Source organism: Nomascus leucogenys, chromosome 12 (genome assembly GCF_006542625.1).
Source record: "Nomascus leucogenys isolate Asia chromosome 12, Asia_NLE_v1, whole genome shotgun sequence".
Lineage (NCBI taxonomy): Eukaryota > Metazoa > Chordata > Mammalia > Primates > Hylobatidae > Nomascus > Nomascus leucogenys.
The window spans coordinates 42,809,657-42,833,394 of NC_044392.1; the positions used below are offsets into that span (position 1 = coordinate 42,809,657).

The 23,738-nt window shown below is 36.0% G+C and overlaps 1 non-coding gene and 1 pseudogene across 1 annotated transcript; one reads left to right on the forward strand and one right to left on the reverse strand.

Moving 5' to 3' along the window:
• The first annotated feature begins 13,721 nt into the window (after positions 1-13,721).
• Positions 13,722-13,828, forward strand: LOC115837699. The gene has a single exon (XR_004032759.1). It is a non-coding gene; the product is annotated as a U6 spliceosomal RNA (small nuclear RNA).
• A 4,917-nt stretch (positions 13,829-18,745) lies between these two features.
• LOC100604513 lies at positions 18,746-20,645 on the reverse strand (annotated as a pseudogene).
• Between the last annotated feature and the right edge of the window lie 3,093 nt (positions 20,646-23,738).

Here is a 23,738-nt window from a genome sequence, read left to right on the forward strand (position 1 = left end):
CTCCGGACATGTAAGGCTTGTCTGCTTCCCTTTTGCCTTCTGCCATGACTGAAAGTTTCCTGAGGCCTCCCCAGAAGCTGAGCAGAAAACTCTATGCTTCCTGTACAGCCTGCAGAACCATGAACCAATTAAACCTTTTTTAAAATAAATTACCCAGTCTCAGGTATTTCTTTATAGCAGTGCAAAAACAGACTACTAATACACCTAGAGACCCATGGGACACCATCGAGCAGACCAATATATACATAATGATGTTCTAGAAGGAGATGAGAGAAAGAGGAAGAATGAATACTTGGATAAATAAGCAAAAGCTTTCCAGATTTGATAAAAGCACAAATCTATATACCCAAGTGTATCCAAGAAGCTCAACAAACTTTACATAGTATAAACTTAAAGAAATCTATATCTAGAGGCATAATATTCAAAATTTCAAGAGCCTGTGTTGATGGGCTTATCATAAATAAAGACATAACTGATATAATAATAATAATACAAAGCAAAGAGGAGGAAAGAGAGATATATAGAAGTAAATACTTTGCATACAATTGAAATTAAATTGATATCAATCTGAAACAGATTGCTGTGAACTAAGAAACTAATTGCAGTCCCCAGGTCAAACACTGTGTATAACTAAAAATATATATAGTAAAAGAAATGACAAGGAAATTTAAGGTATACACAATAAAACATCTATTTAATGCAAAAAAAGTAGGAATTGAGGAATGAGAAGACATAAGATATATAGAAAACAAATAGCAAAATATCAGATTTAATCTGTCTTATAAGTAATATACATGGATTGATATTTCAATCTAAAGACAGAAATTAACAGAATGCACTGAGTGTTGTGTGGTTAGTCATCCTCATAATCCTGGGGTAAAAAGGGCCTCTCAATAATAGAATTAATAAGAATGATTAAAACATCCAGCTACGTGCTTTCCACAAGAGATATATTTCAGACTCAAAGACAAAAGTTAGTTAAAAGTAAAAAGATGGAAAAGCTATACCACATGAAACAGTAACCAAAAGAGAGCAGTAGTGATTATGTTAATGTCAGACTAAACAGACTTTAAGACAAAAATTGTTTTTAGAGACAAAGTAGGATATTTTATGATGACAAAAGATTCAATCCATCAAGAAGACTTAACAAATGTAAGCATACATTCATCAAACAACAGAGTCTTAAAATATATGAATTGAAAACTGGCAATATTGAAGGGGAAAAAGACAATACAACAATAATAGACAAAGGTTTCAATACCCCACTTCAATAACTGATAGAACAATCAAACAATAAAACAGCAAGGATATATAAAAGTGAAACACTATAAACTAAATACACTTAGACATCTGTGGAATACTCCAGCAAAACAAAATATAAATTTTCTCAACTGTACATGGGACATACTTGAAGACAGACCTAGGACATAAAACAAGATGCAATAAATTAAAAAGCATGGAAATCATATAAAATATGTTCTCTAACTCATAATAGAATAAAGCTAGAAATCAATAATAGAAGAAAAATAAAAAATTTTACAAATACGTGGAAGTTAAACTACGTGCTCCCAAATAACTAATGAATCAAAAAAGAAAGCAAATGGGAAATTTAAAAATACTTGAAGATTAATAAAAATGAAACTCAAAATATATGACAAAATATATGACGTGCAGCTAATACAGTGCCTGGGGTGAATTTGTAGATAAAAATACCTATACTAAAAATAAGAGATATCTCAAATTAATAACTTGCCATTTTACCTTATAAAATTACAAAGAATAAGAACAAACTAAGTCCAAAGCCAGAGAAAGAAGAAAACTGGGAATAAAACACAATAGAGGAAATTGACAAGTTCAAAATTTGGTTCTTTAAGAGCATCAACAAAATTGACAAATCTTTAGCTAGACTGACCAAAAAAAGTGAGAGACAGAAATGCAAATTACTAAAATTGGAAATAAAAAAGACCTCACTACTGACCTACAGAAATAAAAAGGATTATAAGGGGATATTATGAACAATTTGTATTAACAAACTAGCTAACCTGGATGAAGTAAACAAATTTTTAGAAATACACAAACTACTGAAACTAACTCAGGAATAAACAGAAAATACAAATAGACATATAACCAGAAAACTATTGAATTCATATTTTATAAAAAACTAGGACCAGATGGCTTCATAGCAAATCTTACCAGCACTCAAAGAATTATTAATTTTAAACTTCCACAAATTTTCAAAACGGAGAAGAGGAGGGAATACATTCCACCTCATTCTATGAGACCAATATCACCTGATAATAAACCAGAAAAATACATTACAACATCACAAGACAATAAAACTATACGGCAATTTGTTTCCCTTTTTTTTTTGCATATAGACACAAAAATCTTCGCCAAAATACTAATAAACTAAATCTAGCAACAAATAAGAAGGCTTATATACCATGACAAGTGGATGCAAGAATGCTTCAACATATAAAAATCAATCTATGTAATATATGATAATAAGATAAAGGACAAAAATCACATGATAATCTCAGTAGATGCAGAAAATGTATTGGACAAAATCCCACACCACTTCCTAATTAAAACACACACACACACATACGCACACACTCAAACTAGAACAATACGGGAACTTCTTCAATCTGACAAAGGGCATTTATGGAGTATCCACAGCTAACATCATGCTTTCTGGTAAAAAACTGGATGTTTTACCCCTAAGGTTAGGCACAAAGATGTCTGCTTTCACTACTTCCATTCAACATTGCATCAGAGGTTTTACACAGGAAGAATTAAAACTACCTGCATTTGCAAGTGACATGATCTTGTGTATAGATAAACCTAAGCAATACATACATACACACACACACACACACACACATACACAAATGTTAGAACTAATAAGTGATTTCAGCAATATTGCAGGTTGCAAGGTCAACACACAAAAATCAGTTGTATTTCTCTAACAATGAACAAACCAAAATGAAATTAAGAAAACAATTTCATTTACAATAGTATCAAAAAGAATAAAATATATAAGAATAAATTTAACAAAATAAATACAACTTATACACTAAAAACTATAAAACACCAGATAAAGAAATTAAAGAAAACTTAAATTCAAAGATATTTTATATTCATGAATTGGAGAACTGTTAATAGATGGCAATAGTCCCCAAATTCATATACAGATTCAAGACACTTTTTATGAAAATACCAGTTGGCTTTTTTGCAGAAATTGACAAAATGATCATAAAGTATGTATGGAAATGAAAGAGACAGAAAATAGCCAAAAATTGAGGGTAAAGAAGAATAAAGTTGAACAAATTACATTTTTCAGTTTAGCAATTTACTGTGAAGCTACAGTAATCAAGATAGCATGGTACTGGCTTCAGGATAGACATACAAGTCACTTGAATAGAATTGAGAGTTCAGAAATAAACCTTTACATGTATACTCAATTAATTTTGAACAAATTGAAATTGAAACCACAATAAGATACACTGCACATCCACTAGGGATGTTAAGTCTAAAGAAAAAAGAAAGAAAGATAGTAACAAGCTTCAGTGAGGAGGTGGGGAAATTGGAACTCTCTTGTAATCTTGATGAGAATATAAAATGGTACAGCTGCTTTGGAAAACAGCATGGCAATTCTTCAAAAAATTAGTTTACCCTGTAATTTTCCTGCTAGGTTTACCCAAGGGAGTTGAAAACACAAGTACACAAAAATCTTATACACAAGTGTTTATAACAGCATTATCTATAATAGCTATAAATGAAAACAAGCCAAGTATCCATGAACAATGAACAGATGAACAAAGCATGATATACCCATAAAATAAATTAAGCACTGACATATGATGCAACATAAATGATCCTTGAAACATTATAGTAAGTAAAAATGGCAAAACACAGAAAACCAAATTTTGTATGATTCAATTTATATGAAATGTTCAGAATAAGCAAATCTTTGGATACCGAAAGTAAATTTGTGATTGCCTAGGGTTGAGTGGAGGGAGAGAGGGCAGTGGGGAGTGGCTGCTAAGCAGTATGAGGTTTCTTTAGAGGGTGATAAAAAGGTTCTGGAATTAAATAATGACAGTTGCAGAACTTTGCAAACAGTGAAAACTGCTGAAATTGTATGCTTAAAAATAATAAACTAGACAGATGAGAGATGAGAGAGAGAGAAAGGCAGAGAGACAAAATTTGTGACCTAAGATAATGTCTACATTCAGAGCCTGACAACTGACCACCCCAGACTTCTCTAGACCTGTCATTTTATCTTAGATTGAAAGCTTAAACTAAATCTTATTCAGCCCTGATACTGTGTCGTTCCATGTCCTCACAAATAGTCCAACTCTATCACTAAAAATCTAGGCCCTAAATGATCAAGGCCGAGATTTTCTTCATAACCCTGGAAACCATTTCAGAATGCTGACATAGAATTTATACCTGTGCGCTCTTGAAAACCATGTTGAATCTTTACCTTCAGAAATCCTCAAAATGCCAATTTGTCTATGTCTGAAAAAACAAAAAAAATAATGCTTGGTTCAAATTCCCAAGAAGGGAAGACATAGAGGATATTAGACCAGCTTTCTTTTGTGTGGTTCTCTCTTCCACATAAAGACAGTTTTTGCTCTCAGGGATTGAGGTCACACATTTCTAGACCCAAATACAGTAACTGCTTACTCTTATAAATTAGAATCCTAGACCCCACCTCTGTTCTTTTGTGATAGTACCACAAAGGGAATCTAACTTCTCAAGCATTATTTGTTGTCAAGTCAACAAATAACCAAACTAAATTTCAATTCAAATTCTCTTTTCCTGTTCAGGTTCTCACACTCCAACAGGTCTTAAGTTGGAAGAAGTTTTGGTGGCTGCACATCTCTTTCAGGATATTTGACCTCTTTCCCAAACGCACTGTCAAGTTAAGAATGGGAAGAGACTAGCCAGGGTGTCAAGGACATTGGAGCAAGACAAGTAGGCCAGGACCAGATACCCTTTTAATAATATCACTGATCAAGCTAGTTTCTCAGAGCTGAAATTTTCTCATAATTTTCTGTTTTGTTTTTATTTTTAATTTTTGTAGGTAAATAATAAGTGTATAATTTATTGGGTGCATGAGATGTTTTGATATAGGCATGCAATGTGAAGTAAATGCATCATGGAGAATGGAGTATCCATCTCCTCAAACATTTATCCTTTGTGTTAGAAACAATCCAGTTACACTCTTTAAGTTATTTTAAAATGTACAATTAATTTATTATTGACTATTGTCTCCCTGTTGTGATATCTCATGAAATTTCCACATACCTGAATTTTTGGGAGGAAGGAGGTTATAAGTCTAGCATTCTTTGGAGAGGCTAACCCCGTTGCAGTGGAAAGATCTAAAACAGAATAAGAGTTATGTAATAAATCACCTTCTTCTGTACCTAAAACTATCAAAGCCCCTTCCTGCCTTAGTTTCTTTTCTCTTGCTTCCTTGACCTAGAATACACAAGGATGATTTCCTAACTTCATTAAAATCGCCATTAAAGAAGGCTTCCTGAACCACCCTGTCTCTGCTATCAATTTTCTCATTGGTTTATTTATTTTTGTTTTCAGAATACTGTTTTGCCCTTACATGTATGTATTTGTTCATGTTTATAATTTTCTCCCACTAAAGTGCAGATTCCAGGAGGAACTTCTGTCTGTTTAGTTTACTAATATTTCATGTGTACATTCAACTATGGCACACATTAGGTCCTCAATAAATTTGTCAAAAGAATAATTGAATAAGTATATGTTCAGACATAGAAATGAAAATGGGAATTTTGAATACATTTTGACTATTTGCTGCTTCCAATTCCTCCTTTATGAATGTTTTTGTTCTGACTTTGTCATTTGTTAGTTTTTCATCTCTTCTAGTTGTTTATATTTTTGTTCTATCTTTTCAGTTATAGATTTTTTTATTTCCTTACTCTCTCCCTCCACTTTCTCTGACCCTGTCAATTTTTCTATAAAGACACGGACATTTGTTTATTAAAATAAACTCACCATCTAATTATAATTGACTCATTTGTAGATGAGAAAGTTCAAAGTCAATAAATGGCCCAAGCTTCAGGAAACACCAATAAAAATTAAGAAAGTACATCATTATATTTTCAAGATTTTAAGCATTAAAAGAGAAGCTTTTCTATATTTCCTCATCAGAGTTTTTACTAGAAATTACTTTTCACTTCTTTCTCATTGATATTATAATACCTTTTTAAAAATATGTTTTTAGGGTAATTCCATTCAATAAAATTCACCTTTTTAAGGCTACTGTTCAACAAATTTTGAAAATGTGTATATTCTTAAGCAAAAACAATTAATATGAATGTTTTTGTTCTTTAGGACATTTTCATCAACCTATAAAGTGTCTTCATGCCCCTTTACATCAAATCTCCTACCCATCCCCCTACCCTTAGTCACCAGCAATTAATATTCTTTCTGCTCCTTTAGCTTTGCCTCCTATAGCAATTCACATAAATGGAATCATCCAATGTGTGGTCTTATGTGTCAGGCTACTTTCCCTTACCATAATGTCTTTGAGACTATCTTCCACTTTGTTTCATGCATCAGTTACATGGAATTACTGAGTGATAACTCCATCATATGGATGTAACACAATTGTTTTTCTATTCATCAGTTAATAGAAATCTGGGTGATTTTTAGTTTGGACTGTTGGGGACCAGCCTCAACACCACCTGTAGGGTATCCAAAGTTTGGTGACAAAGAAAAGGAATGAGAAGAGACAGGTTAAGAATACAAAAAGAGTGGGGTGCCAGGGGGCCAATGCATTTTGGAGGCTGCAAAGGCGCCAAGCTCTGGTCTCCACACAATATATTTATTGAGTACAATCACTTAGATCTAAGAAGCAGATGTTTAGGGGTGAAACGGTGAAAGGGGGATGGTGTGTCATACACCTAATCTATAGCAGTGGCGGTTTAGGTAAATTTTCTTTGTGCTGAAGCTGCATAAACTTAACTACTGATTTATTCTTTAACTTACCGGAGAGCAGCTGTGGGGAGTGGGCTTAACTAGGAGCCAGCATATCTGGCCACATTCCAATGCTTCAAAGGAGTGTCTTTCTCCTTGAGCACAGTGTTTATAGATAAGAGAGCAGGTCACGCTCTGGTCATGGGAATGTGACAGCAAAAAGGAGGCTTTCCTTCTCAGAGGCCTCCTGTGGCTTTCCACAACTTATTGTCTCATATTTTTATGGCCAGTTTATACAGCCACCCCATAAGCCTTTTTCCCAACATTGGACTATTAGTAATAAAGCTGCTATGAATATTCAAGTTTTCTTGTGAACACAGACTTTTGTTTCTCTTTAGGAGATGAGGGTTGGTTGGGGAGATTATAAGTGGAAAATATGAAATTTTATGCTTACGTTTTGCAAAATTGGAAAACTTTACTAAGTGGCTGAATGATTTTACATTCCGACAAACAATCTGTGAGAATTTCCATTGATCTATAACTTCACAAATGATTAATAATGTCAGTCTTTAGATGTGATAATTTTAGAGGGCATATAGTGGTCTCTTGTTGATTTTAACTTGCATTTCCCTAAGGACTATTGAGGTTTAACATCTTTTTATTTATTTTCAATTTGTAAAACATCTTTTTTGAGATCTAATCAAGTATTTTGCCCATTTTTAAATTGGATTTCTTTTTAAGTATTTGAATTATTCTTGCATTCCAATGCAAGTATTTGTCAGTTATATGTTTTGCTAATTTTTTTGACTTAGTAGCCTTTATCTGTTTCCTTAAAAGGCCTTTTGAAGAGCAAATGTTTTTAATTTTCTTGAAGTATAATGTATTGAATTCGTCTTTTAACATCTGTGATTAAAAGATCTTTGTCTAAGGTCACAAAAATTTTCTCCTAAGATTCTTCTAGAGACTTACACCATCCTTATAGGTTATGTATAAATAAGTTGGTCTTAGTTTTTAATCCAATCTGACAACATCTTCTCTTAAACTATTTTTTTCTTTTTACCGCCTTCTTAAAAGCATTAATTAAGTATTCTTTTAATGTTTCCACTTACCTCACTTTTGGCTTACTAATGTTTGTTTAGGGCAACTTTCTGGGATAATGGAAATATTCCGTGTCTGTTCACTCCAATACAGTGTCAACAACATGTGACTATTAATTAAACATTAAAATGTAGGTAATATAAACAGGGTGCTAAATTTTTACATTTATTGAATCATAATTAACTTAAAAGTAAATACATGTAGCTAAAGATTACTTCATTAGCTAACATAGCTCTAGATATGATGTATAATATATAACTGCCACCATTCATGTAATATTATATAATTTAATATATAATGAAAATCCTTATTACCTATTATTTATACTATTATTGCTACGTATTTTACTTCAACTATTCTAAACATACAATTCTTTATTATTATTTTTGCTTTAAGACATCAATTATCTTTCAAAGGTTTTTTAAATGAAAGAAAATGAATTTTATATTTACACTTCTATCTAGCATGTTATTTTCTCATCATATTTTTGTGTAGATGCAAATTTTCATCCAATAACTTCTTATATACCTGAAGCTATATATAGTATCTATTGGTGGTAAAAGTATGCTAGTGATACATTTTCACAGCTTTGGACAGTCTGAACAAGAGTTTATTTCATCTTAATTTTTGAAGATATTTCTCCTGGCTAAAGAACTCCAAATTGATAGTTTTTGATACAAAACCAATGTAACCAAAGACAGTGTAGTGATTCCTCAAAGACCTAAAAACAGAAATACCATTTGACCCAGCAATCCCATTACTGGATATATACCCAAAGGAATATAAATCATTCTATTATAAAGACACATGCATGCATAGGTTCATTGCAGCATTATTCACAATAGCAAACACATGAAATTAACCTAAATGTCCATCAGTGGTAAACTGGATAAAGAAAATGTGGTACATATACACTGTGGAATTCTATGCAGCTATAAAAAAATGAGATCATATTCTTTGCAGAAACATTGATGGAGCTGGAGGCCATCATCTTTAGCAAACTAATTCAGGAACAGAAAGCCAAATTCCACATGTTCTCACTTACAAGTGGGAGCTAAATGATGAGAACACATGGACACACAGAGGGGACCAACACACACTGGGTCCTATTGAAGGGTGCAGATGGGGAGAAGGGAGAGGATCAGGAAAAATAACTAACGGGTACTATGCTTAATACCTGGGTGACAAAATAATCTGTACAACAAACCACCATGACACAAGTTTACTTATATTACAAGCCTGCACCTGCACATGTGCTCCAGAACTTAAAATAAAAGTTTTTTTAAAAAAACTACTCTAATATTCATATGAAACTAAAAAAAAAAAAAACCTGAATAGACAAAACAATCCTAAACAAAAATAACAAAGCCAGAAGCCTCACATTAGCAGACTTCAATTTATGCAACAAGGCAACAGTAACCCAAACAGCATGATTCTAATACAAAAACACAGCCTCACATCTCTTTTTTGACAAAGTTGACAAAAATAAACAATAAAGAAAGAACTCCCTATTCAATAAATGGTTCTGAGACAAATGATAGCCATATGAAGAAGAAAAAAACTGGACCTTGATTTATTACAATAAACAAATATTAACTCAAGATGGATTAAAGACTTAAATGTGAGACCTCAAACTGTAAATATCCTAGGAGAAAACCTAGGAAATACCATTCTGGACATTAGCCGTGGCAAATAATTTATGACTATGTCTCCCAAATTAATTGCAACAAACACAAAAATTGAAAAGTGGGTACTGATTAAACTAAAGAACTTTTGCACAGCAACAGAAATTATCAATAGAGTAAATAAGCAACCTACAGAATGGTAGAAAAGATTTTCAAATTATGCATCTGACAAAGATCTAATATCCAAAATCTACAACGAACTTAAACAATTAAAGAAGCAAAAAACAACCTCACTAAAAGGTCAAAAAGGACATAAACAGACACTTTTCAAAAGAAGTCTTACATATGGCCAACAAGCACATGAAAAAATGCTCAATATCTCTAATCATCAGAGAAAGCCAAATCAAAACCACAATGAGATACCATCTCACATCAGTTGGAATGGCTATTATTAAAAAGTTTAAAAAATAATGAATGCCGCAAGATTGAGAAGAAAAGGGAATGCTATACACTGCTGGGGGGAATGTCAATTAGTTCAGCCATTGTGGAAACCAGTGTAGAGATTTCTTTTTTTTTTTTTTTTTTTTTTTGAGACGGAGTTTCACTCTTGTTGCCCAGGCTGGAGTGCAATGGCATGATCTCAGCTCACCACAACCTCCGCCTCACAGGATCAAGTGATTCTTCTGCCTCAGCCTCCCAAGTAGCTGGGATTACAGACATGTGCCCCCAAGCCAGGCTAATTTTGTATTTTTAGTAGAGATGGGGTTTCTCCATGTTGGTTAGGCTGGTCTCAAACTTCTGACCTCAGGTGATCCACCCATCTCAGCCTCCCAAAGTGCTGGAATTACAGGTGTGAGCCACCATGCCCAGCCTGAGATTTCTTAAGGAACCTACAACTACCATTTAACCCAGCAGTTCTATCACTGGGTATATCCTCTGAGAAATGTAAATTGTTTTGTATCCTGAAACTTTATTGACATTGTTTATCAGTTCTAGAGTCTTTAGGCAGAAGCTATAGAGTTTATATTCTAGATATAGAATCATATCATCTGCAGGATGTTTGACTTGCTCTTTCTTTTTTTTTTTGTTTTGGATGCCTTTTATTTCTTTCTCTTGCCTAATTAGTCTGACCAGGACTTCCAGTACTGTATTGAATATAAGTGGTGAGAGAGGGTATCTGTCATGTTCTGATTTTCAGGGAGTGTGCTTTCAGCTTTTGCCCATTCAGTATGATGCTGGCCATGGGATTGTCATAGATGGCTCTTACTATTTTAAGGTATGTTCCTTTGATGCCTAGCTTGTTGAGGGTTTTCATCATGAAGGGACATGGTATAATTTTGTATGCTTTTTATGCATCAATTGAGATTGTCATATGGTTTTTGTCTTTAATCCTGCTTATGTGGTTAATAACATTTATTAATTTACATATGTTGAACTAAACTTGCATTCCAGGAATAAAGCCTATGTGATCATGGTGAATTAAATTTTTGATGGGCTGCTGAATTTGCTTTGCTGGTATTTTCTTGAGGATTATTACATTTGTGTTCATCAGGGATATTGGTCTGCAGTTTTCTTATTTTGTTGTGTGTTTGCCAGGCTTTGGTATGAGTATGTTGCTTGCTTAATAGAATGAGCTGGAATAAAGTCCCTCCTCCTCAATTTTTTGGAATATTTTCAGTAGCATTCGTACCAGCTTCTCTTTGTATGTCTATTAGAATTCTGCTGTGATTCTATCTGGTCTAGGGCTTTTGTTTGGTGGTGGTGGTGGTGATGGTGGTGGTGGTGGTGGTGGTTGGCTTTTCACGAGCAATTTAATTTCAGAACTTGATATTAGTCTGGTCAGGGTTTCAACTTCCTTGTGATTCAATCTTGGGAGGTGGTGTGCTTCCAGTTATTTATCCATTCCCTCTAGATGTTCCAGTTTGTGTGCATAGAGGTGTTCATAAAAGTCTCAGAATCTTTTGTATTTTTGTGGGATTGGTTGTAATGTCATCTTTGCCATTTTTGAGTGTGATTATTTGGATCTTCTCTCTTTGCCACTCTAGCTAGTGGTTTATTGGTCTTGTTTATTCTCTCAGGTAATCAGCTTTTGGATTTATTGATCCTTTTAATGGATTTTTGAATATCAATTTTGTTCAGTTCTTCTCTGATTTTGGTTATTTTTTTCTGCTAGCTTTAGGTTAGTTTGTTCTTCTTTTTCTAGTTCCTCTTAGTGTGATGATAAATTCATAATTTGGGATCCTTTTAAATCCTTGTTGTAGGAGTGTAACATCATAAACTTTCCTCTTAACATTGCTTATGCTGCATCCCAGCGATTTTGGTACGTTGCATCTCTGTTTTCCTTTATTTTAAAGAATTGTTTCATTTCATCCTTAATTTCGTTGTCCATCCAAAAGTCATTCAGAAGCAAGTTGTTTAGTTTCCATGTAATTATGTGTTTTTCAGAGATCTTCCTGGCATTGATTTCAATTTTTATTCCCCTGTGGTCCAAGAGTATGGTTGGTATGATTTCTATTTGTTTGAATTTATTGAGACTTGCCTTACGGCCAAACATGTGATCACTCTTAGAGTACATTCTATGTGCAGTTGAGAAGAGCATATATTCTGTGGTTGATGAGTAGTCTGTAGAGGTTTTTTTTTTGAGACGGAGTCTCGTTGTGTCACCCAGGCTGGAGTGCAGTGGCGCGATCTTGGCTTACTGCAAGCTCCACCTCCCGGGTTCACGCCATTCTACTGCCTCAGCCTCCTGAGTAGCTGGGACTACAGGCCTCCACCATGCTTGGCTAATTTTTTGTATTTTTAGTAGTGATGGGGTTTCACCATGTTAGCCAGGATGGTCTCGATCTCCTGACCTTGTGATCTGCCCGCCTTGGCCTCCCAAAGTGCTGGGATTACAGGTGTGAGCCACAGTGCCCGGCCATGTAGAGGCCTTTTAAGTCCAATTGGCCAAGTGTCAAATTTACGTCCAGAATTCCCTGATAGTTTTCTGCCTCGATGATCTGTCTAATACTGTCAGTGGTGTCGAGTCCCCCACTTTTGTGTGGCTGCTTAGATATTTTTGTAGTTCTAGGTGTACCTGTTTTATGAATCTGGGTGTTCCAGTGTTAGGTGCATATATATTTAGCATAGTTAAGTCTTTATGTTTAATGGAATCCTTTATCATTACAAAATATACTTCTTTGTCCTTTTTTACTGTTGTTGGTTTAAAGTCTGTTTTACCTGATATAAGAATAGTGACCCTTGCCGGGCGCAGTGGCTCACGCTTGTAATCCCAGCACTTTGGGAGGCCGAGGCGGGCGGATCACAAGGTCAGGAGATTGAGACCACGGTGAAACCCCTTCTCTACTAAAAATAACAAAAAATTAGCCAGGCGTGGTGGCGGGCGCCTGTAGTCCCAGCTACTTGAAGAGGCTGAGGCAGGAGAATGGCATGAACCCGGGAGGTGGAGCTTGCAGTGAGCCCGAGATTGCGCCATTGCACTCCAGCCTGGGCGACAGAGCGAGACTCTGTCTCAAAAAAAAAAAAAAAAAAAAAAAAAAAAGGAATAGTGACCCTTGTTCTTTCTTTTTTGTTTTCTCTCTGTGTGATAAGTCTTTCCACAATCCTTTACTATGAGCCTGTGGGTGCCATGACATGAGTGATGGGTCTCTTGAAGACAGCAGATAGATCGGTTTTGTGTTTTCTCCAACTTGTCCCTCTGTACCTTTTAAGTGGGATATTTAGACTATTTAAATTCAAGGTTTTGATCCTGATGGTCATGAAGTTTTCAGCTGGCTGCTTTATAGTCTTAACTGTGTACAATTGCTTTATTAGGTCTGTGGGCTACTTATGTGTGTTTTTATGGTACCCAGTATCATTCTTTTGTTTCCATGTTTATAATTCCATTAAGGATCTCTTGTAAGGCTGGTCTACTGGTAAGAAATTCCTTTAGTGATTGATTGTCTGATAAAAATTTTATTTCTTCTTCGCTTATAAAGCTTAGTTCATCAGGATATGAAATATTAGTTGGAATTTCATTTCTTTAAGAATACTGAAGTGCTCACTTCAGCAGCACATAAACTAAAATTGGAATGATACAGAAAAGATTAACATGGCCCCTGCGCAAGGATGGCACGGAAATTCGTGAAGCGTTCCATATTTTTAAGTGGGCTTCATCCCTGGGATGCAAATCAGTAATCATATGCAAATCAGTAAATGTAATCCAGCATATAAACAGAACCAAAGACAAAAACCACATGACTATCTCAATAGATGCAGAAAAGGCCTTTGACAAAATTCAAAAACGCTTCATGCTAAAAACTCAATAAATTAGGTATTGATGGGACGTATCTCAAAATAATAAGAGCTATCTATGACAAACCCACAGCCAATATCATACTGAATGGGCAAAAACTGGAAGCATTCCCCTTGAAAACTGGCAGAAGACAGGGACGCCCTCTGTCACCACTCCTATTCAACATAGTGCTGGAAGTTCTGGCCAGGGCAATCAGGCAGGAGAAGGAAATAAAGGGTATTCAATTAGGAAAAGAGGAAGTCAAATTGTCCCTGTTTGCAGATAACATGAATGTATATCTAGAAAACCCCATTGTCTCAGACCAAAATCTCCTTAAGCTGATAAGCAACTTCAGCAAAGTCTCAGGATACAAAATCAATGTACAAAAATCACAAGCATTCTTGTACACCAATCACAGACAAACAGAGAGCCAAATCATGAGCGAACTCCCAATCACAATTGCTTCAAAGAGAGTAAAATACCTAGGAATCCAACTTACAAGGGACGTGAAAGACCTCTTCAAGGAGAACTACAAACCATTGCTCAATGAAATAAAAGAGGATACAAACAAATGGAAGAACATTCCATGCTCATGGGTTGGAAGAATCAATATTGTGAAAATGGCCATACCGCCCAAGCTGAATTATAGATTCAATACCATCCCTATCAAGCTACCAATGACTTTCTTCACAGAATTGGAAAAAACTATTTTAAAGTTCATATGGAACCGAAAAAGAGCCCGCATCGCCAAGTCAATCCTAAGCCAAAAGAACAAAGCTGGAGGCATCACGTTACCTGACTTCAAACTATACTACAAGGCTACAGTAACCAAAACAGCATGGTACTGGTACCAAAACAGAGACATAGATCAATGGAACAGAACAGAGCCCTCAGAAATAATGCCGCATATCTACAACCATCTGATCTTTGACAAACCTGACAAAAACAAGCAATGGGATAAGGATTCCCTATTTAATAAATGGTGCTGGGAAAACTGGCTAGCCATATGTAGAAAGCTGAAACTGGATCCCTTCCTTACGCCTTATACAAAAATTAATTCAAGATGGATTAAAGACTTACATGTTAGACCTAAAACCATAAAAACCCTAGAAGAAAACCTAGGCATTACCATTCAGGACATAGGCATGGGCAAGGACTTCATGTCTAAAACACCAAAAGCAATGGCAACAAAAGCCAAAGCCAATTGATAAATGGGATCTAATTAAACTAAAGAGCTTCTGCACAGCAAAAGAAACTACCATCAGAATGAACAGGCAACCTACAAAATGGGAGAAAATTTTTGCAACCTACTCATCTGACAAAGGGCTAATATCCAGAATCTACAATGAACGCCAACAAATTTACAAGAAAAAAACAAACAACCCCATCAAAAAGTGGGCGAAGGACATGAACAGACACTTCTCAAAAGAAGACATTTATGCAGCCAAAAAACACATAAAAAATGCTCATCACCCAAAAATGAATCAACCAATGAGATACCATCTCACACCAGTTAGAATGGCCATCATTAAAAAGTCAGGAAACAACAGTGCTGGAGAGGATGTGGAGAAATAGGAACACTTTTACACTGTTGGTGGGACTGTAAACTAGTTCAACCATTGTGGAAGTCAGTGTGGCGATTCCTCAGGGATCTAGAACTAGAAATACCATTTGACCCAGCCATCCCATTGCTGGGTATATACCCAAAGGACTATAAATCATGCTGCTATAAAGACACATGCACACATGTTTATTGTGGCACTATTCACAATAGCAAAGACTTGGAACCAACCCAAATGTCCAACAATAGACTGGATTAAGAAAATGTGGCACATATACACCACGGAATACTATGCAGCCATAAAAAATGATGAGTTCATGTCCTTTGTAGGGACATGGATGAGCTGGAAACCATCATTCTCAGCAAACTATCACAAGGACAAAAAACCAAACACCATATGTTCTCACTCATAGGTGGGAATTGAACAATGAGAACACATGGACACAGGAAGGGGAACATCACACACCGGGGACTGTTGTGGGCTGGGGGGAGGGGGAAGGGATAGCATTAGGAGATACACCTAATGCTAAATGATGAGTTAATGGGTGCAGTACACCAACATGGCACATGGATACATATGTAACAAACCTGCACATTGTGCACATGTACCCTAAAACTTAAAGTATAATAATAATAAAAAAAAGAATACTGAAAATAGGTCGCCAATCTCTTTTGGTTTTTAAGGTTTCTGCTGAGAAGTCTGTTGTTAGTCTGATGGGAATCCCTTTGTAAGTTATCTGACCATCTTATTTAATTGCCTTTAAGATTTTTTTCTTTAGTGTTGACCTTGCTTAGTCTGGTAATTTGGTGCCTTGTTGATATATATTTTGTAAAGTCTTTCTCAGGTGTCTACTTCTCTGGCAAGATTGGAAAATTTTTCTTAAATTATTCCCTCAAATATGTTTTTCAAGTTTTTCACTTTTACTGCTTCTCTCTCAGGAACGCCAGTAACCCATAGGTTTGGTCACTTTACATAATTGCATATTTTTCAAGGACTTTGTTGATTTTCTTTTCTTTTCTTTTATTCTTCTCTCTTTCTCTGTGTGTGGTCTGCCTGAGCTAGTTTAAAAGGCTGAAATTCCTTTTTTTTTTTCTGCCTGGTTTAATCTATTGATAAAACTTTCAATTGTATCTTGAAATTTCTTAAGTGAGTTTTCAATTCCAGGATCTCTGATTAATTCCTTTTTAAATGTTTATGTCTTCTTTCATTTCTTGAACAGCTTTAGTAGTTTCCTTGTGTTGATTTTCAACATTTCCCCAGACTTCATTGAGCCTTCTTGCAATTCATGCTTTGAATTCTTTAGCTGTCATTTCTGAGCTCCCATTTTGGTTATGAGTCCTTGCTGGAGAGCTAGTGTAATTCTTTGGTGATGTAACAAGATTCAGATTTTTTATGGTGCCAGAATCCTTATCCTGGTCCTTTTCATCTGGAGAGGATGGCACTTCTAAGTTTTGTAATTATTTTTGTGTGGATAGGATTTTTTTTCTTTCCGTATATATTTTATTCCTTTCCCCTTTTCTCTAAGTGGTGCGACTGTAGCGTATGTCAAGTAGGGTCTTTTGGCTTCGTTTCTATACCCCTTTTCACTTCTTTTAGCAGTTTTTATATTAGGCAGCGCAATTTGACCTGCGGAGCAGTAGATGGCGCTTAAGGGTAAGAGACAGCTGTAGCATAAGCAGATGGCTATGAATTTGATCTTTGTTTACTCTCAGGTGTTCTCTGTTATTTCAGGTGATGGCCTGGATGGGCGTTCCAGGTTCCCTAGCTTCCTGTTCCATGGGGATGAGGAGACACATCTGGGCAAAGCTGTAGTGTTTCAATTTTTGTTTATTTCCATATACATTTGATTTTCCCTTTGATTTTTTCTCTGATCGATTGGTAGCTTATGAGTGTGTTGTTTAATTTCCACCTATTTGTAATTTTCTAAATTTCTTCCTGTTACTTATTTCTATATTTATATCATTGTAGCCAGAAAAGATACTTGAGATGATTTTAGTCTTCTTCAATTTGATAAAATTTGTTTTGTGACCTAACATGATCTATTCTGGAGAATGTTCCATGTGCCCTTGAGAAAATTTTGTATTAAACTTCTGTTGGGCGAAATGTTCTGTATATGTTTATTAGGTCCCTTTGGCCAATGGTGTTACTGAAGTCTCCTGTTTCCACATTGATTCACTGTCTGAATGATCTGTCCATTTTTAAAAGTAGGACAGTGAAGTCTCATTATTATATTGCTGTTTATTTCTCCCTACAGTTCTGTTACTACTTGCTTTATATATGTTTAGGTGTTCCCATGTTGAATGCATCTATCTTTACAGTTCTTATATCCTCAAGATGACGTCATCCCTTTATCATTGTACAGTGACTTTCTTTTTCTCTTACAACAGATTTTGATTGAAAGTCTATTTTGTCTAAAGGAAGTATACCTTTCCTAGATGTTTTTTTTGGTTTACATTTGCGTAAAATATCTTTCCCTATCCCTTCACTTTTAACATGTGCTCTTAAGGCTAAAAAGAGTCTTTTGTAGGCAGCATATCTTGGCTTTTTTTTTTTTAATTCGTCTGTATTTGTTACAACTTTAAGCAGAATGTGACTCGGGCACTACATTTCCATCCACAAGACTGACTCTGAGTTATTTTTTGAAAGCTTTGTGATAGGCTTCAGTAGGCATATAACTTTGCTCCTCCAAACAATACTTTTCTTTGGAAAACAAGAACTCTCTGGAAAATTCCTTCCATCAAGTTGCTTCAGTTTAACCTATTTCTAGAGGACTAGTTCATACAGAACTAGCAACTACAGGGGATGAAAAGTTCAAAAGTAGATCCTACAAAATATAACAAATACTTCTAAACATCAAGGTATAGCTCAGGAACACTTGGATAACAAGATTTGGCCTACTAAGGAATACAGATTGATAGCTAAACACTTTAGACCACAAAGTAAACATCACGTTACATACATCCTACAACACACATTACCTCGATCTGTTAAAATAAGCCAATGTGAAACAAAAAAAAAAATTACTAGCTCTGCTTTAGTGCTTAAGGTATCATAGCATCACTTAGAAGTAGAAAGAAATCTTATCTTCCCCTTAAAGTAGTAGTTGTCATGCCATACAGACTTTTTAATGTTAACAAAAACTAAAGAAAAATATTCTTGGAAATATATTATCAGAGGAATTGTAGAGTACTGAACCAGTGTTTAAGTCTTCCCTCAGCTGGAGCTTAGTCTATTTCTTCCATGCACGATGTGTCATCATCTCCTTCAAGGCGTGACATTTCTTCAGTAGTATCAGCAGTAGGGCTATTTTCATCAATACCCACACCAAGTTTAATCATCCTGTGGATCCTGTTAGCATGTGTCTGGGGATCTTCCAGACCAAAGCCAGAAGACAAAAGAGTAGTTTCATAAAGCAAGATGACCAGATCCTGCACAGACTTGTACTTATCTGCCTCTGCCTTTTGCCTTAAGGTCTCAATAATGGAATGGTCAGGGTTTATCTCCAGGTGTTTCTTTGCTGCCATGTAACCCGTTGTTGAGTTGTCTCTTAGGGCTTGAGCTTTCATGATTCTTTCCATGTTTGCTGTCCAGCCATATATGCTTGTGATAATACAGCATGGAGACGTTGCCAATCAGTTTGACACAACCACCTTTTCAACTTTTTTCTCCAATATGTCTTTCATGATTTTGCAGATGTTCTCAAACTTTGTTTTGTTTCTCTTCCTGTTTCTTTTTTTCTTCTTCATCCTCTGGAAGTTCCAAGCCCTCTTTGGTGACTGACACTAAAGTCTTCCCTTCAACTTCCTTCAGTGTTGGACACAGTACTCATCAATTGGCTCTATCATATAGATCACTTCTAAGCCATGTTTCCGAAGACATTCCACAAAGGCTGAGTTAGCTACCTGGTCCTTGGTCTCACCTGTGATGTAATAGATATGTTTCTAGTTTTCCTTCATTCTGGTGCAGTAGTCCTTGAGAGAAACCATCTCATCGCCAGAAGCAAATGTGTAGTATCTTAACAGCTCTGAAAGCTTCTTCCAATGTTGAGAGTCTTTGTATATTTCAAGCTTTACACTTTTAGAGAGCTACTCATAGAACTTCTTGTACTTCTCTTTATCTTCTGCCAGTTCGGTAAAGAGTTCTAAGCATTTTTTAACCAAATTCTTCCTGATAACTTTCAAAATTTTGCTTTGTGGCAACACCTCAAGGGAAATATTTAGACAGAGAGCCTTTGAGTTCACCACCTTTCCAGTGAAGTTCAGATATGCAGGGATTAGCTCCTCACAATTATCCATGATGAAAACTCTGTGTACATACAATTTGATGTTGTTCTTTTTCTTTCTCTTTTCAAACAAGTCAAAAGGAGCATGTTGTGGGACAAATAGAAGGGCTCTGAATTCCAAGTGTCCTTCAACTGAAAAATGCTTCACTGCCAAGTGATCTTCCCAGTCATTGGTCAAGCTTTTGTAGAATTCTTACTCCTCATTAATAATATCATCAGGATTTCTGGTCCAGATGGCTTTTGTTATGTTGAGTTTTTCTTTATCGATGTACTTTTCCTTAATCATCTTATTCTTTTTGTCACCATCCTTCTTTTCTTCTTCTTCTTCATCAGAACCAACATCTTCAATTTCAGGTTTGTCTTTGGACTCTTTCTCTTCCTTTTTCGTTTTCTTCTTCTTTATCTTCCCTTTCTTCAGCTTCATCATCACTGACTTCTTTATCATGTTCCTTCTCCACAAAAAGAGTAATGGGATATCCAATAAGCTGAGAATGTTTCTTCAAAAATTTTTTTATTCCTCATTCCTCCAAGTACTCATTTGGTCTTCTTTCAGGTGTAGGATAACCTTTGTTCCACGACCCGTAGGTTCACTCGTCTGTCCTCACTGCGAATGATCCCCCTACTGAGGACTGCCAGGTGTACTGCTCATCATTGTTATGTCTGATGATCACAGTTACTTTCTTGGCAACCAAATAAGCAGAATAAAAAACAACCCCAAACAGGCCAATCATAGAGATATCTGCATCAGCCTGCAAAGCTTCCGTGAACACTTTGGTCCCAAACTTGGCGATAGTACCGAGGTTATTGATCAAGTCAGTCTTGGTCATTCCAATTCCAGTGTCCACAATAGTGAGGGTTCAATCTTGTTTGTTTGGTACAAGGTTAATATGCAGCCCTTTCCCAGAGTCTAATTTACTGGGATCCATCAACCTTTCATATCAGATTTTGTCCAATGCATCTGATGAATTTGAAATTAATTCTCTCAGAAAGATCTCTTTGTTTGAGTAGCAAGTATTGATGATCAGTGACATCAACTGGGCAATTTCTGCCTGAAAGGTGAACGTCTCAACCACCTCCTCCTCCATCGATTGGTCTTGGGTCTGCATTTCCTCAGGCATCTTGGCTAAGGGACCGCATGGGCTCCAAAGCGCAGCAGTACCAGGATGCTGAAGCACCTTAGCTTCTTTTTTTTCTTTCTTAAAATCCATTCAGCCAATCTGTATCTTTTGACTGGAAAATGTAATTCATTTATATTTAAAGTAATTATTGATACATAAAGGACTTACTACTGGCATTTTGATTTTTGCTGACTGCTTTGCAGTTCTTGTATTTCTTTTTTCCAATCTTCCTTTCTGTCTTTATAATTTGTTGAATTTTGATAGTTGCACACTTTGATTCACGTGTTTGTTTTTTGTGTATCAACTAGAGGCATTTTTCTACTTGGTCATCATGGGGCTTATGTAAAACATCTTATAATTATAACATTCTAATTTAAGCTGCTAACAACTGAAATTGAATACAAAAGCTCTACGCTTTTACTTCACTCTGTCCACATTTTATGTTATTCATGTCACACTTTACATCTTTCTAGATTGTGTATTCATTACCAAATTAGAATATAGTTATTTTCAATACTTCTGTGTTTTAAACTTTTATGATAGAATTTAAATGATTTACACAGTATCATTACAGTATTAGATTATTCTGGATTTGATTATTTACTTTTACTCATGGCTTTTTTTAACTATTAACTTTTTAAAAGTGTTTCATGATATTTATTTCTTTATTTTAGAGATGTGATGTTGCTATGTTACCAGGCTGGTCTTACACTCCTGAGCTCAAATGATCCTCCCACCTTGGCCGCCCAAAGTGATGGGATTACAGGCATGAGCCACGCCACCTGGCTTTAACATCTTTTTGTTATAACTTGAAGAAATCTAGTATTTACTATTATTATTTTTTTTTACATTTTACTTTAAGTTCTGGGACACAAGTGCAGAACATGTAGGTTTGTTACATAAGTATATGTGTGCCATGATGGTTTGCTGCCCCTACCAACCTGTCATCTACGTTTTAAACCCTGCATGCATTAGCTATTTGTCCTAATGCTCTCCCTCCCTCCCCTTGCTTCCCAACCTCCGACTGGCCATGGTGTGTGTTGTTCCCCTCCCTGTGTCCATGTGTTCTCATTGTTCAACTCCTACTTATGAGTGAGAACATGCAATGTTTGGTTTTCCATTCCTGTGTTACCTTTAGCATTTCTTATAACACAGGTCATATGGTTACGAACTTCCTCAGTTTGTGTTTGTCTGGGTGTGTCTTTACTTCTGCTTCATTTCTGACAGAGATTTTCTACATATAGTATTCTTTGGCAGTTTTTTTTTTCTTTCTACTCTTTGGCTATATCATCCCACACCATCCGGGCTTACAAATTTTTTTTTTTTAGGTTTTATTTTGTTTTGTTTTTGCCAAGTTTGCTGATATCCTTAAAGGGGTTCCCTTTTATGTGGCAAGTTTCTTTTCACTTCTGCTTTCAAAAGTCTCTTTTTGTGTTTGACTTATGATAAGTTGATTATAATGTGCTTCAGAGTGTTACTGTTTGTGTTGATATTGTTTGGACATTTTGATTTTCATGAAACTGTATTGAGTCTATATCTCTTCCATGATTTTGGAAGTTTTCAGCCAGTATTTCTTTAAATAAGTTTTATGCCTCTTTATTTGCTTCTTTTTCCTTCTGAGACACCCATAGTTTATTATTGTTTTTCTAATTTCAATTCATTTTCTATGTGTGTTTTCTTGCATTCCTTCAAGATCTTTAAGATGGTTATTTTGAATTCTTTCTCAGGCAATTCCTAGATCTCTATTTCTTTGTGACTTACTACTGAAGCTTTACTAGTTTCTTTTGTTGGTGTCATGTTTGCCTAATTCTTCGTTATCTGTGTAGATTGCATTGATGTCTGTGCATTGATATCTGAATAAACATCTTTTCTGGCATTTAAACGCTGCTTTTGGCAGATAAAAGCTTTCTCCTGTTTAGCGTCTATGCTAGTGAGATTGCCCCCAGAAGCCTAGTAAAGTGGGTTTTGAGCTAGATCATGTGGCTGCCTCTTTATCTATAATGGGATCTGTGCTTAATAAACCTGTTACCAGGGCCTCCAGTGGGTATGGATTCTTTCTGGTCCCCGGGAGGACTGAATTACCTCCAGTACATTGGGCATTAGGGTTGGTGCTAGAATGAGGATCCATTTCAGAGTCTACAGATGGTAAGCCTGTTACTAGGTTTGTGGATGGGTATGGTTTCCTCCAGGTCTTTGGGACAGCTCCCATTAAGTGACTGGGTAGGTCCCTTTGCAGGCAGTACTTGTCCTGGCCTGCAGTTGAGAGGAAATGAATATAAGTCACAGGGCTGCAGTAAAGACAAAGATCTGCAGGCCTGCCTCTGAGGTCAAGGTTTGGTGTATCCCCCATCTGGTCCCTGGTCAGGCAAAACTGCCCTCAGACCACACCTGAGAGGGGATGAATCCAAGTTACAAGGCTGTGTCAGGATCCTCTGTGAGACTGACGGCAGCAGGTCTGCCTCAGGGTCATAGACAGGCTCGTCTTTCTCTTGGTTCTTGACTGGACAAGCCTACTCTCAGACCACAGCTATTAATGCCTGGAGTTGAGTTTCAGAGCCATTTCAAGTTCCACACCTGGGTCAACAAGCTTGTTATCTGAAGAACTAGTATATGTGACTCCTCCTGGGCTCCTTGACAGATGGCAAAATAAGGCTGTATCCAAGTCCACAACAAAACAAGTCCATTGCTAAGTCTAGAGCTGAGACCACTGTTGGCAGTTCTGCCCCCTCAAAATGGCTTTCCTAAATCTTGATCTTCACTAGGGTTTCACAGTCTCCTATCTAAATCTCAAGGCTCCCACAAAGAGGTATTTCCCAT